Raw genomic sequence first — 9,413 nt, forward strand, 5'->3', positions numbered from 1 at the left:
TAGTGCTATGCTTAGGATTGGGTCTTGTCCATCACATCATTCTCCCAATGATGTGATCCTGTTATCAATGACATCTAATGCCCATGATCAGGAAACCATGATCATCTATTTGACTAACGAGCTAGCCAACTAGAGGCTTGCTAGGGACACATTGTGATCTATTTATTCACACATGTATGACTGTTTCATGTTAATACAATTATAGCATGAAAAATAGACGATTATCATGAACAAGGAAATATGATAATAACCATTTTATTATTGCCTCTAGGGCATATTTCCAACAAACCCAACTCCCACACTATCGATGGAGGAATCATTGGTGCAATGAGGAAGCAGAAGGGGGCGCGATACTTACATAGGCAGGTCACTCACTTTGCCTCACCGACTAGTATGAGGATCCAACAACTCGCATGATCCGGAGATCCATGATTTGCAAAATTTCCTCCCAAACCTTCGATGCCACCAACGGAGGAGGAAGCAGAGGGATTTACCGATCTATAGACCGATAAGAGAAGAATGTTGTCCTCAAATTAGCAGCACCATTAAGGTGAAGGATGAACGGATGATTTATTTGACCCATCGTGATGAATCCTTACCCATTATGTCACCGTCATGGACTATAGCTACCCTATCTACACAATGTACCAAGAGAAACAGATCCCCACCACCTCCACCATCGAAGCAAGCGGAGGAGGCAGGGATTTGCACCCTCACCGATGGGATGAGGGGATTTGCTCGACCGTCCCCTTTTAGTCTCTCTTAGTAGGAAAGTAAACGAAACCCTTATCAAAAATACCGTCAACCTCAACCATGTGTATTTATTGTGAACCAATCTGAAGCTTTATGGTTAAAAGGATAGTGATAAGTTCTAGACTTGCACTTGTGCTCGCATTTTCCTGATTTAATTATTTCAAACTGTCCAACAATGTGCGCTCAATGGGAGGAGATGTCCTTGTCGACTACGAAGGCGTCTATGGCGACTTCATCAATCTTTGAGATGCCCATAAAGATAATATGTTGTATTTATAGGGTGAATGTGTATGTATAAGTGTGTGCATTAACTTTGACCTTTCTTGTCTTGTAATACGAGAAAATGAAAGTTCAGTCACTTACAACACCACGGATGAAAATTATAAAATATGCCAATAGTGAGCGGAGAGGCGCACATGATATATTCTCCCTAGTGGGTTGAGGTTACAACGGATGAATACAAGAAGGATTCAAACAGATGAATTTTTTAATATGATATGAATACAACAGAAGGATTCAACCTCCTTGCCTCCCTCTCCGATGACTTCCTGCAACGGGTGCACAGGTTTGACACCTCTCGTGCCATTTCGGCCCACCTTGAGGAGATGTACAACACCCACTGTTGAGCAACTATTGTGAAAATCAAGCTGGACCTCGCAAAGTTCCGGAAGGGGAAACCTTCCATGGCGGACTACTTCGCCAAGATTTGCTCCTATGCTGATCAACTAGCTGCTCTTGATCATGCCATGCGGGATGAGGACATCATCAACACCGTCATAACCGTCCCCGACAGCGAGTACGATCCCCTCATCACTACGACAACCACTCGCATCAATGTCATGACTCGTGGGGAGTTCTACTCCCACACCATCGCCTTCGAACGTCGGTGCGAGTACAACGCATCGTGCCTTCATCTCCAAGCTGGTGGCTCCTCCATCAACTATGTCGCCCAGGACAAGACAACACCAACCCTCCCAACAACAACAACAACAACAACCAGGGTCAGGGAAACTACCATGGCAAGGGACGCTTTAACTCTGGCGGCGATCACGGCGGCTACAACAGCAATTCTCGCTCTGATGACCACGAGAACTGCAACGGTGGTAGGAATGGATGACACCGTGGCGGTGATCGTGGTGACTACGCTGGCAGCGGTGACAACCATGTCTAGTGTAAGATGTGTCGTGGCCCTGGGCACTATGCGTGGGAATGCGGTCAGCCCTACAACCATGCCTTTCAGTCGCAGCAATCCAGGATGGCTGCCCTTACTGCTGCCTCTCCTCCGTCGATCCTAGGTGATCCCGCCTGGTTCACTGACACAGGGGCCACAAATCACATCACCTCCGATATGGATCGCCTTAGTGTGTGGGAGAAGTACCCAGGAAGGGATCGTAACCACATGGCTAATGGCTCAGGTTTGCACATAACATCCTTCCTACACCTTCCGCAAATCATAAACTTCGCAAAATCTTGCATGTTTCTAATGGTGATAAGAATCTTCTTTCAGTAAATCGTCTTGCCATTGATAATCGTGCTTATCTAAAATATTATCCTACTCATTTCTTCTGAATGATTTGATCACCAAGAGGGTTCTTCTTCAAGGAAGATGTGAAAATGGGCTTTATCCCATTCGTCCATCTCCTTTCCGCGTTTTTTCTTTGGTTCGACTCTCGGCTGAAGACTGGCACGCTAGGCTCGACCATCGCTCCATTCAAGTCATTCAGCTAGTCTTAGTGTCAAATAAGTTAGCATCCTCGAGTCGGTCAATTACCCATGTGTGTAATATATGTCAACAAGGCAAAGAACACCAACTTCCCTTTCCTAGATCGTCAAGTGTTTCCTCTTTTCCTTTAGAACTTGTTTAATCGGATGTGTGGTGACCCGCCAAAACTTCATCTGGTGGGTTCCAGTAATATGCCTCATTTATTAATGATTATAGTAAGTTGTGTGGATTTATCTTCTCAAGCGAAAATGTGATCTGTTTGATGTCTTTCGACTTCCTGGTGCATGTTGAAATCCTCCTTTCTCGCAAAATATTATGTGTTCAATAAGACTAGGGCGGGGAGTACGAAAAACTTAGCAACACATTCTTCCGTCAACTTGGTGTCTCGCATCATGTATCATGTCCACACACACATCAACAAAACGGTTCTACTAAAAGGAAACACCGTCACATCGTTGACATGGGGATGTCCCTCTTATCACATGCGTATATGCCTCGACGGTTCTGGGATGTGGCATACCTTTTGGTGTGTTATCTTATCAATCGACTTTCCACCGGTGTTATTGGTAATTCTAGTCCTATGAAAAAGTTGTTTAACAACAAACCTGACTATACGTCACTCCGTACATTTGGTTGTGCGTGTTGGCCGAATGTACGCCCATACAACACTCACAAACTTGCCTTTCGATCTCAACAGTGTGTGTTTGTTGGCTATAGCATCCGCCACAAAGGGTTTAAATGGGTTCATCTACCAACAGCTCATGTTTACATCTCTCACGATGTTATCTTTGATGACAAAGTTTTTCCATTTGCTAGTACCACCAACTCTCCCACACCGCCTAGAGTTGCAGAACATGCCATTCTCTTATTTCCTCATGACCACATGAACTATTTTGCGTACTAATACAGATGTCGGAACCTCCTCGGCGTAGAAGCTCCCCGGTGCCCTTGGATCCTAGCAGGATCCTGGCACATGATCCGACATTGATCCGGTCTCGGATCATGCGCCGCTAGACGAGACCGACGCGGGATCTCCCGTTCTAAGTCACCGCAGTGCGCCTTCTCTCGCATTGGCCCACGTGGCGCTCACGGGTGGGCCGGTTTCCTCGCTAGCCAGCCCACCCTTCCCTGACCGGCCTGCCTCACCACACGCTTCAACTCCGCTCATGGTTCCGTCGCCTCTGGAGGGCATGCCTTCGTCGTTCACCTGCGTCTTGGCGCCCGAGGCAGATATGTTGCATGCTTCTCCATCTTGTCCTGTAGGCGATGCGGGACCGGATCTTCTGTGCTGCCTGGTGGGTCGAAAGCCCCACCTCTTCACACCATGGTGACCCCCGCGCGTGACAACACACGCAAAGTGCTTCAGCGCACAGAGGACACGACCAACTACGACCCATCTCGTCGTGCGTTTATTGGCTCTAGGGAACATGTTGATCATCGTGAAGCTGTTACGTGTCTAGCTTGTCATATGGCCATGCAACTTGATCTTGATGCACTTCATCAGAATGATACATGGCCCCTGGTTGCGCCTCCACCCAATGTCAACGTGATTTACTGTAAATGGGTCTTCAAGATCAAGAACAAGGATGATGGTTCAGTTTCTCGTCACAAGGCTCATCTTGTGGCCAAGGGGTTTACACAAAAGTATGGACTTGATTATGATGACACGTTCAACCCGGTTGTCAAGCCTATCACTTTCGCCTCGTTCTCTCCATTGTTGTCTCTCGAGGTTGGTGTCTCCGATAGTTGGATGTTCAAAATGTTTTTCTCCATGGAGATCTGCAGGAGGAGGTATACATGCGTCAACCCCGTGGCTTTGTCGATCTCTATGCTCCTCGTCATCTGTGTAAGCTCTGGAAAGCTATCTATGGACTCAAGCAAGCTCCCTGCACATAATACTTCAGGTTAAGCTCTCAGGTTCTTCAGTTTGGTTTTGTGGCATCCAAGGAAGACACATCCTTGTTTGTCTTTCATCATGTTCATGTCACCATGTTTATGCTAGTCTATGTGGACGATATTATTGTGGCCAGCTCGTCGCCCACTGCTACTACCAAGTTGTTGGCTGATCTTCAGGCATAGTTTGCTCTCAAAGATCTCGATCCCTTGCATTTTTCCTTGGGGTTGAGGTGAAGTCCTCGCCAAGGGGGATTTTCCTCTCTCAACAGAAGTACACTGTTGAGACATTCTTCATCGTGCTAATATGGAAAACTGCAAGGTTTCTTCTACACCAATGTCCTTAAGTGAGAAAATCAACAAGGGCTATGGCGTTCTTCTCTCTCAGGATGACAGTACCACATATCGCAGTCTGGTTGGTGCACTCCAAAGGCTCATACTTACCATGCCAGATATTTCCTTTGTTGTGAATTGTCTCTATCAGTTTTTGCATGCTCCAACAACTGGACATGTTTTGGCAGCCAAAAGGATTTTGATATACTTAAAGTATACACGCGGTATGGTTCTCTCTCTACGGAAGTCTCCGTCAGTGGTGTTAAGTTGTTTTTCATATGCAGACTGGGTTAGGTGCGGTGATGATCGCAGATCTACAAGTGGGTTCACTGTCTTTCCTGGTCCTTATCTTGTGTCCTGGAGCTCACGGAAACAGGCCACTGTTTCTAGATCAAGCAAGGAGTCTGAATACAAATCTCTTGCAAATGATACGACTGAGATAATCTGGATACAATCAGTCCTTGGAGAGCTTGGAGTTTTCATGTCACGCCCTCCTTAATTGTCGTGTGACAATATGGGCGCCACGTATCTATCTGCTAATCCGGTAGTCCATGCAACGACTAAGAATATAGAAGTGGATTTTCACTTTGTTCGAGAAAGAGTTGCAGCCATGGCACTGGATGTTCGGTTCATCTTCTTCCAAAGAACAAGGTGCGGACATATTCACGAAGCCCTTAGCTGAGACACCGTTTGTCTCAAACAGATACAATCTGAACCTTCTTGAAGGAAATTTAGATTGAGATGGGATGTTAAGCAGAGTATATAGTTGAACCTTAGTATTTTGATTGTACTTATCTCCTGTAACTACCTCTGTAATCTTGTGCCCTATCTGCACCCTCTACATACATCCCGAGGTCACCGTTTCGGTTGTTCATAAAAGAGATGCACCCTATATGGTATCCTAGCCAAGAGGTCTTGAGTTCAAGACCCTGCTAACACAGTATTAAAACAAAAAAAGATTCTGTGACCTACATTGAATCCACATCTAAGGATAAATATAGCCTAGACATGAGGGGGAGTGTTGAAACATATTTCCCACCTCCTTTTATCAGTTCACACTTTTGGATGAGTTGACTGGAGCATGAATTCAATAATCCATGCCCATCGGCATTATGACATTAGTTTGGGGCACCCATCAGCTGCAGCTATGCAACAATTAATAGAATATTTTCTGTCTCAGATCTCCGGGCAACATAAGAAGGCCGACACATTCTTCTTTACCAGGGTAGCACATTTTAAGCACAGTAGCACGTTTTACAAACTTAAACTACATATGGAAGGAATGTCAATCTGTAGTTTATAAGGGTTTACGCTGAGGTGAAAAGCCAAATCAATGATATTAGAAATTAATAAAAGAGATACACCCACCTAGAGACATGTTGCCGTTACAAATGAAGCTACCATGGGAAGGGCAAGCGGGTTTGTTCCTCGTATATAAATTAAAGCCAAATCTATCTGCCCCAGTCGAGTATTCCTACGTGATTAAATTGGAGCACAACCTTTGGAAATTATACCCAATTATGAGTGATGAGCATTAGTGTAATATTTTTGTTTTCACTCAACAAATGCTATTGGTAATCATGTCAATCCTCAACTATAGACACTTGCACCTTTTATGCAAGTGTTCTTTGTCTTTTTCTTTTGGATTGAAATGAGTGTGCCGTGAATCACAAATATCTTTCACGAGTCTTAGAAAGTGAATATATATCAATGGATGGAATAGTAGTGGATAGTTGCCCCTACTGAATCATTGAACACAATCACAAGTTCACGACCCAATGTTGCATCACATAACTAAATTACTGAAAACAGAAATTTGCTACTTTTGTTAGGATGTAGAATGAGCCAAATAAGCTTTCAGTGTCGTGCATAGACTTATAACTCTGTTGAGAGCCACAAACTGGGCTAAACTTCAAGCTTTCACTACTCCAGAAAAGCCTAGCAGTAACACGAATTTTCCCCATCACTACAGGAAAAAACTTATAAACCGAGTGCCCGAAACACTTGCCTTATACGTGAAAACACTCGGTTTATATATAAACCGAGTGTTTTCATCACACGGTTTACTAGGGATCGGGCTATCAGATGTAAGCCGAGAGCCATAGCAAAAACACTCGATTTATATATAAACCGAGCAGTGAACTGTAAGCCGAGTGCCACCAGGCACCCGGTTTATACCTGACGGCATCCCGACCCTAACGGCAAGCCACATCATCGTTTATATAAACCGAGGGCCAACATTTACACGGTTTATATATAAACCGAGTGCCAACGGTCGCACGGTTTATATATAAACCGAGTGCCAACCGTCGCACGGTTTATATATTGCCAAATGCGCGCGCACAGTTTATATATAAACCGAGTGCCAACAGTGCACACGATTTATACAATTTTACATATTAGCCGAGCTGCACTATAAACCGGGTGCCACACCATTAGCGAGGGTCACGCCATATATGCTTATAATCCGGGTGCCAAGCCTTGGGACACATGGTTTATATCCTATAAACCGGGTGCCAAGCCCTGGGACACACGGTTTATATGCCGAACTGCCTTATAAACCGGATTTCAAGCCCTGGGACACACGGCTTATATACCAGCTACCCTATAAACCAAATGCCACAACGTGGAACACGCACCTTATATCATATATAAGCCGAACTCGCTAATGGTGTGTGTGTGTATATATATATATATATATATATATATATATATATATATATAGGAAAAATACATCCTACCACCTAGGGGTAGTTACCCCACATGTTCCATATACTACCATGCAGGAGTATATATACTAATTTATCATTTTTATTATGTTCATATACTATATATAAGATTTTTCAAAGTGAGTTACATGAAAAAAATTACAAGTTGACCCATAGTTTTTATTATATTTATGAAATACATATATATTTGTATGTAAAAAAGAGCATACGCAAAATATGATACAAACTACCAAAAAAATAGTATATATACTACCTAAACATGATTATATACTACATACTACGCATACATACTCTCCGATTTGATAGATACTACATACAACATACAAAACGCCAGTGGTGGTAACTACCACCGATGGTAGATAAAATTTGTATATATATATATATATATATATATATATATATATATATATATATATATATATATATATATATAGGGAGCAGCAACAACATATATATCCAACTACAATATATTACAAGTTCACCAAACAATAAGTTTAGAGTATATACACGCATACATATCCAATATAGTATCACAAAAGCATGCGTACAGCAGCAACAAGAATTCACAAATGAAAGGATGCATACATATTCAACATGAGTTCGAAGTCCACGGATGCATACATATTCAACAAGGGTTCACAACAACATGCCTACATATGCAACACGAGTTCACAAACGAAATCATGTGTTCCAAGTTCACACCAAGCATGAGTTCAACCTAAAATATGCAATGAGCTTCCACCGCAGCATGTATGCCAACCATCGGTGACATCCTCAATGCAAACCTATAAATTCATTACCACACGCATAAGTTTCCAAAGTTAAATTGCAAATGATTGATCAGACACAAGATTCAACAAGCATCCACAACCTAAGAATTATGAATAATATAAGGATCAACACTTGTGGGCTTGTATGAATAATATAAGAAGTATGAATAATATAAGGATCAACAAGCAGCAATGCACAAGTTGTGAGTGGAGGCACAACCAACGGCAAGACACAAGCATCAACAATGCACAAGCATAGACAGTGGGATCCAATCAGGCTTGATGAGCAGGTTTACAGGGTTGAGTTTCCGACTAAGGAGGATCTTACCAAGCTGCTAAAGTTTGGGATGAGTAAAGTTCCGAACATCACTTGTATTTTGGAATTTGATGCTTGGACACAGAAAGATCCTGAAGGCATGCCACTGACACAGCTTTGGGTTTGGTTCAATGGAGCTCCCCAAAGGGCATTGGATGATTTCATGGTTACTTGGAGTCTTTGGCTTATAGCATTAAACATAAATGCAGGGAAAATCACTTTAGAACTTTTTTGAATTTGAAAATTTATAAAAAGTAAACCGAGTGCTTGTGTGGAACACACGGCTTATATTGCGTGTAAGCCGAGTGTTTTTTCTCAAACACACGGCTTATAGTCTGTATAAGCCGTGTGCTTCATCAGGTCACTCGGGTTACAGCTTACGGCGTGACGGCGCCGTCAGCCGCCTCTGTTGGAGACACGTGGTAGGTATTTTTACCGGGTGACATGCTAGAAGCCGAGTGTTTTATGCGTAGATACCGTGTGTCGCCTATAAACCGAGAGCTTTTTCGGGTCACTCGGTTTATAGGATAGCATAAGCCGAGTGTTTTGTTGTTACCGGGTGTATTTTATGTGGAACACGGCTTATATGCCGATAAGTCGAGTGCCAGAAAAAAAGCACTCGGCTTATGGCTTACCACACAGTAAAACAGTTTTTTTCCTGTTTGAAAGAGATTCTTTCCAATGAGGCGGAAATGAGAGAGGCGACTGTGCGGGCGACAGGGCGGCCGACAGGGAAGGCGCCCCCGTTCAACACTTCGGCCGTCGCTTGTTCACCGCGGTGAGACTGCTCGCCTCCAGGAGGCCGCTTCTGGGTGCTAGCAGAGGGAGATGAGGAGGAGGACGATGGGAATGAGAAATTGATCTCAAGCTTCGCCGGAAGTGGCAGGATTGTCGCG

The sequence above is a fragment of the Hordeum vulgare genome, chromosome 6H (assembly GCF_904849725.1).
Source record: "Hordeum vulgare subsp. vulgare chromosome 6H, MorexV3_pseudomolecules_assembly, whole genome shotgun sequence".
Lineage (NCBI taxonomy): Eukaryota > Viridiplantae > Streptophyta > Magnoliopsida > Poales > Poaceae > Hordeum > Hordeum vulgare.